Source organism: Chrysochloris asiatica, unplaced genomic scaffold (genome assembly GCF_000296735.1).
Source record: "Chrysochloris asiatica unplaced genomic scaffold, ChrAsi1.0 scaffold00209, whole genome shotgun sequence".
NCBI classification, from domain to species: Eukaryota; Metazoa; Chordata; class Mammalia; order Afrosoricida; family Chrysochloridae; genus Chrysochloris; species Chrysochloris asiatica.
The window spans coordinates 967,219-973,498 of record NW_006408727.1 but is presented as its reverse complement, the minus strand read 5'-3'; the positions used below and the strand labels follow the sequence as shown (position 1 = coordinate 973,498).

The 6,280-nt window shown below is 40.0% G+C and overlaps 1 pseudogene; it reads right to left on the bottom strand.

The window, feature by feature from the left end:
• Positions 1-4: 4 nt before the first annotated feature.
• Positions 5-789, bottom strand: LOC102818709 (annotated as a pseudogene).
• Between the last annotated feature and the right edge of the window lie 5,491 nt (positions 790-6,280).

Sequence of the window (6,280 nt, the reverse complement as noted above, 5' to 3'; positions counted from 1 at the left end):
GACATTAAGTCTTGGCTCCTTCTTCATCAAATAGAGAAGTACCAATCTCTATGTTATTGAGCACTTTAAGGAAGGTAAAAGCCATTCCACCACCAATAATCATCTCATTGACTTTGTTCAGCATATTATTTTAGTTGGATCTTGTGTGCAACTTTAGCTCCACCCAGGATGGCCAAGGAGGGTCATTCTGGGCTCTTCAAGGCATTGGCAAAGCTCTTTCTTCATCAAGAACCCACCAGCCTTCTGTGGCAGATTCACTCGCACCATGGAACTGTGGGCTCGGTGCGCAGTGCCAAAAGCATCATTGACATAAATGTCCCCTAGTTTGGAAAGTGAAGTCTGGAAAGCTTCTATTTCACTTTGCTTTGCTTTAACTTTATTCTCAGAAGCATCTTTTCCCTTTCCTTCTTCTTCTACATGAAAGCAAAGGTTCTCCAGCAGGATGACAGAACCAGCAGCTGGATCAGCATAGATTGTCTCTACTTCTGGACCCACACAGTCCTTCAAGAAAAGAACATCCTTGTCCCGCAAAGATTTGAGTTCTACAGCAACTGGCTCTAAGGAGTATTTGTCAGGCATGGGGACACCATCACGCTGACCAACATGGCTCATAAGAACAACTGACTTGGCTCTGTTGTCCAAGCAGAATTTGATGCTTGGGATGGCAGCTTCGATCTCCTGGTAATATGTTATCTGGTTGTTCTTCACAGGAACATTGAAGTCCACTCTCATGACCACTTGCTTTCCTTTCACATCCAGCTTGTCCAGAGTAAGAGTGTTAGAAGACATCTTGGTAATACAGCAAAGGCAAGTGGCTGGGGGAGCAGAAAGTGGCAGCGAGCAGCAACAGCCTAGAAGAGCTGAAGAAACTTGTCCACCCTAAGTTTTTAAGAGAAAAAATAAAAATTCTCCACTCTAAGTTTTAGATAACCACCCCGACAGCTTAGGATTGTTTTCCTTATTTTTCTCCACAAAAATTGGATCACCTATATATGATTTGGAGTCCTGGTGTGGTGCTGTGGGTTAATGTGCTGGACTACAAAGCCAGTCTGAACCTCAAGGTCAGTGGTTCAAGCTCTCTAGCCCCTCCTTGGAAACCCTATACAGGGTCGCTATGGGTCAGAACCAACTCGATGGCACTTAACAACAACAATAACAATATATGATTTGTAGCTTTACAAATTTCTCTTTACAAAATTTCATGTACATTTTCCCATATCAGTCTTTGTGTTAAACTAGGACTCTTTCTGTAGCAAAGATTAGACACCCATTTCAAAGCAGCTTCAATTTAAAAAAGGGAATTTTTTGGTTCCTGTAACTGCTGGAAGTAGCGGTATACCTCATGTGTAGCTGGATTCTAGTAAGCTAAAGATAGTCTCTTTTCAACTATGGTCTCTGCTTTCTTCTGCAGTCGCTTTCCTCAAAGACAGCAGGAACCAGAAGCTTAACGAACCCAGCAGGGTGGGTCTCTTTCTCAATACTTTCCATCAACATCTTGGGGTGGACAGTTCTCAGTCCAACTTGAGTCATAGCTAGAACTCAGGGATGGAATCAACACAGTCTCACCACACTAACCAAAAGTGAGTTATAGTTGATTTGTAAAAACAAAACAAAACAAAACATTGTTACCGGAAAAAGAGGAAAAGGTAGCTGAACATGAGTTTTTTACTATTCTACATATAGATCTACCTTACAATGTGTATAGTTGTTTATTTTTTAACTTGCTGATTGGCTCATAATTTATTTCATTTTCTAATAATGTGCAATTCAGCTGTTCCTATTAAGCAATCTAAACTATTTTATACTCATATTATACTTCCACTGTCTGGTGTTTTTTATCTTAAGCATCTTTGTTGGTGTTGTTAAGTGCCATCGAATCATTTATAACACATAGTGACTCTGTATAGGGTTTCTGAGGAGTGGCTGGTGTATTTGAACTGCCAATCTTGTAGTACAGTGCATTATCTTGCAGCGCCACATCAGGACTCCACATGCTTTGTGATCACACACTATATTATTATATTGTGTGTAAGAGAAAGAGAAGAATCAAGGATGTTTCCGAGGATTTAATCTAATAAACTAGATATCTAAGTAAACTATAAATAAAGTAAGATACAGAAGATTGTGAGTAGAAGAGGTTCATTTTTGTCTGTTTTGGGTTGGAGATCAGGAATTTGGTTTGGGGTAGGATAAACACTGGGTTGCTATCCACAAGATTGGTCATTCAAACCTACCCGCTGCTCTTCAGAAACTCTGTACAGCATTGCTATGAGTTGGAACCGACTTGATAGCACATAACAACAACAACAACATGTAAAGTGAGAGAAGCCAATTAGATATCCAAGTAGACAGATCAGACTCTGGAGTCTTGGAGAGAGGTCTGGACTGGAAAACTAAACTTGAGAACTATCAGTTGTTGTTAAGTGACATTGAGTCGGTTCTAACTCATAGTGACCCTGTATAGGGTTCCTGAGGAGCAGCTGATGAATTTGAACTGCAAACTGGTTTGAAGTCCTGTGCTGATTCTACAGCACCCCACCAGGAGTCTTATCAGATGGCTTTTAAAAACAAAGAGGGATTTATATTTAAAACCAAGGAATGATTACAGAAAAGACACCCAAGGTCTCAGTCAGGGGTGTCTTAAAGTTGAAGTCAGAGAGATAAAGAGGAACCAGCAAAAGGAACTGAGAAATAAACGCAAGTAGGATAAACTGAATGAAAAAGTACATATTGGAGCCAAGTGAAAAAAATGTTTAAAGGAGTGAAGAGCTGTATTAAATAGTTTAGACTAGATTGAGAAGTGAACATGCTTAGCAACATGGAGATCATGGGGACTTTCACAAAGGCATTTGCAGTAGATAAATCTATTGTGGTGGAGTCAATTCTGACTCATAACACAACAAGACATAATACAACAGGAACCACACCATAGGATTTCCAAGGCTGTCAGTCTTTATGGAAGTAAAATGCCACAACCTTCTCCCATGGAGCAGCTGATGGGTTTGAACTGGCAACCTTTCCATTACCATCTAACCACTGCAGGGCTCCTTTTGCAGTGTAAGTTGTTAAGTACCATTGAGTTGGTTCCCACTGGTGGTAATCCTATGCACAACAGGAAAAACACTGCCCAGTCCTGTACCATCCTCACAATTGTTGTTATGTTTATCATCTCATGGAAAGCCTTTCTCTTTTTTGCTGACCCTCCACTTTACCAAGTGTGATGTTCTTCTCCAGGAACTGGTCCCTCCTGACCACATGTCTAAAGTACAAGAGACAAAGTCTCACCATTCACACTTATAAGGAGCATTCTGGTTGAACGTTTTCCAAGATAGATGCTTGTTCTGTTCAAATGACTGCCTTTTGGTCTAGGTACAGGTTCCTCATGATCACAATGAAGTGTTTTGGAATTCCTAGTTTTTGCAGTGTTATCCATAGTTCATTATCATCCATGCAGTTGAATGCCGGTGCATTGTATATAAAGCACAAGTAAACATCTTTTTGGCATTCTCTGCTTTCAGCCAAGATCTACTGACGTCAGCAATGATATCCCTCATTCCATGTCCTCTTGTAAATCCAGTGTGGATTTTCTGGCAAATTTCTGTATGTGTACGCTGTAATAATTTTTCAATTATCTTCAGTAAAATTTTACTTGCATATGATAATGTTCAATGTTTTTTTGCATTTTATTGAGTCACCTTTCTTTGGAATGGGCACAAATTTGGAACTCTTCCAATCAGTTGGCCAGATCTTCCAAATTTCTTGGCATAAACAAATGAGTACTTCTAAAGGTATACTTCTAAAGGCACATCAATTTGTTGAAATATTTCAACTTACATTCTGTCAATTCCTGGAGCCTTGTATTTAGACAATAGGTATTAACAAATGTCTTCATTGCAGCTTGGCATTTTTCCTTCAATGTCATCAGTTCTTCTTATTCTTTGTTTAATGTTTTATTGTGAATTATGTGATTGTTTACAAGGGAGAACATTAGTTTTACATTCATCCTATCATATAATATTGCATTGCCATGATTACAATCCCCTCCATGCATCATCAAACAACAAAAGGGGATACCCTGCAAGCCTGCCCCCTGCTCGTCAGCACACAGCCCCTCTCCCTCTCTAGGTCTAGAGTTCCCAGCCACTCCATCTCTCCACATCATCATCTCTGCCTCCATCTCTGGCATCACTGTTTCTCTGGGTAGAGTCCCACATTCCACTCTTCACCCTTGATGGTGCCAGGAACCTCCACTCCTGGGCTGCAAAGTCAACCACTCAGTGTCATCAATTCTTGATCATATGCTACCTCTTGAAATGGTTGAACATGGACCAATTATTTTTAGTATAGTGATTTTGTCTATTCCTTTAATCTTCTTTTGTTGTTCTTTGCATCATCCAATACTTTGCACATAAAATCCTTCAATATTGCAAGTCAGGGCTTAATTTTTTTCTTCAGATCTTTCAGCTTGAGACATGCTGAACGTCTTCTTCCCTTTTGGTTTTTGTGGTGGATCAGTGAAGGTTAAAAAGCATGCCATACTTGAAGTGGATCCAAGAGAGGAATTGGACACAGGAAGTATGAACAATTCTTTCAAAGAGTTTTGCTATGAAAGAGAACAAAAATGGAGATGTGCGTTGGAGAAGTTCTTGAGGTGTTGTTCAAGGTATTAAGAATTATAGTTTAGTCGATGAAGGTAAATGATGGGACAATTAATGATGTGTGAGAAAGCAGGTAGAATTTCTGAAGAGGTGTCTTTGAGAGAGTGAAAGGGGTTAAGATCTACTTCACAAGTGGTGAGCTGGCCTTGGATAGGTGCATAGCCAAGCACCATAAGATGAAGACTGGATATATGGGTATAGATGCAGGTAACTGGGTTTGTTGGGGTAGGAGCATCCAGATTCTCAGCAAGAGTCACCAGGATGTGACTTCTATTAAAGACCATTGCAAAGACTATCATAATGTTTTTTCCTATTTTTATTGATTTTTCATTTGATAAACATCTCTATGGGTTTTTGACAGTATTTAACAATGACAACAAAAGTATGTATGAGGGAACCCTGGTGGCGTAGTGGGTTACATGTTGGACTGCTAACCATAACTGGTGGTTCTAATCTACCAGCTGCTCTGTGGGAGAAAGAGGAGGTTTCCGATCCCAAAAAGATTTACAGCCTTGGAAAATGACATGAGATGTCTGTGAGTCAGAATCCACTCAGTGGCAATGGGGTTTTGTGTTTTTTTTTTTTTTTTTAAGTATGCATGATACTGTTGACACAAATCTAAAAAGTTCTGGCATTTCTAAGCATCAGTATAGTGGGAGAAACAAGTAAGCAAATATAGGTATAGATGAGAAGCTTTCAAAAAGTTCATGGAAAATGCATACTATAAAAAAGTATGAATGTATTAAAAACTAATTTGCACCAAAATATACTCCTATTAACTTGTGGCACTGTAGTATAAGCATTAGACTCCTAAGTGCAAGGTTTGCAGTTCAAACCCACCAGCTGCTCCTTGGAAACTCTATACAGGGTCACTATGAGTTGGAATCGGCTTGTTAGCACTTAACAACAACAATAACACTTGTTATAACATTCACAGAAGCAGCAGTCAAGAAATCAGACAACGTATTACATTAGACAAATCTGCTGCACAGGAAGTTTTTTAATGTGTTGAAGAGCAAAGATGTCACCTTAAGGACTAAGGTGCGCCTGACCCAAGCCATGGTATTTTCAATAACCTCATATGGATGTGAAAGCTGGACAGTGTTCTTTGCATCATCCAATACTTTGCACATAAAATCCTTCAATATTGCAAGTCAGGGCTTAATTTTTTTTCTTCAGATCTTTCAGCTTGAGACATGCTGAACGTCTTCTTCCCTTTTGTTTTTTGCGGTGGATCAGTGAAGGTTAAAAAGCATGCCATACTTGAAGTGGATCCAAGAGAGGAACAACAACAACAACATAACATGTCTAAACAGGATCTGGTGGTAGTATGCCGTGGAGTCAGTTCTGACTCATGTTGTTGTCAGGTTCCATCGAGTCGGAACAGACTCATAGCGACCCCATGCACAGCAGAATGAAACAATGTCTGATCCTGGGCCAAACTCACTACCACTGCCACACTTGAGTCCACCAATGATGCCACCTGGTCAATCCATCTTGTTGGGGGTCTTCCTCTTTTACTCTGACCCTCCACCTTACCCAGCATGACATCCTTCTCCAGCGACTGTTCCCTCTGAACAATAAGTCCAAAGTATGAGAGACAAAGCTTAGCCATCTTGGCC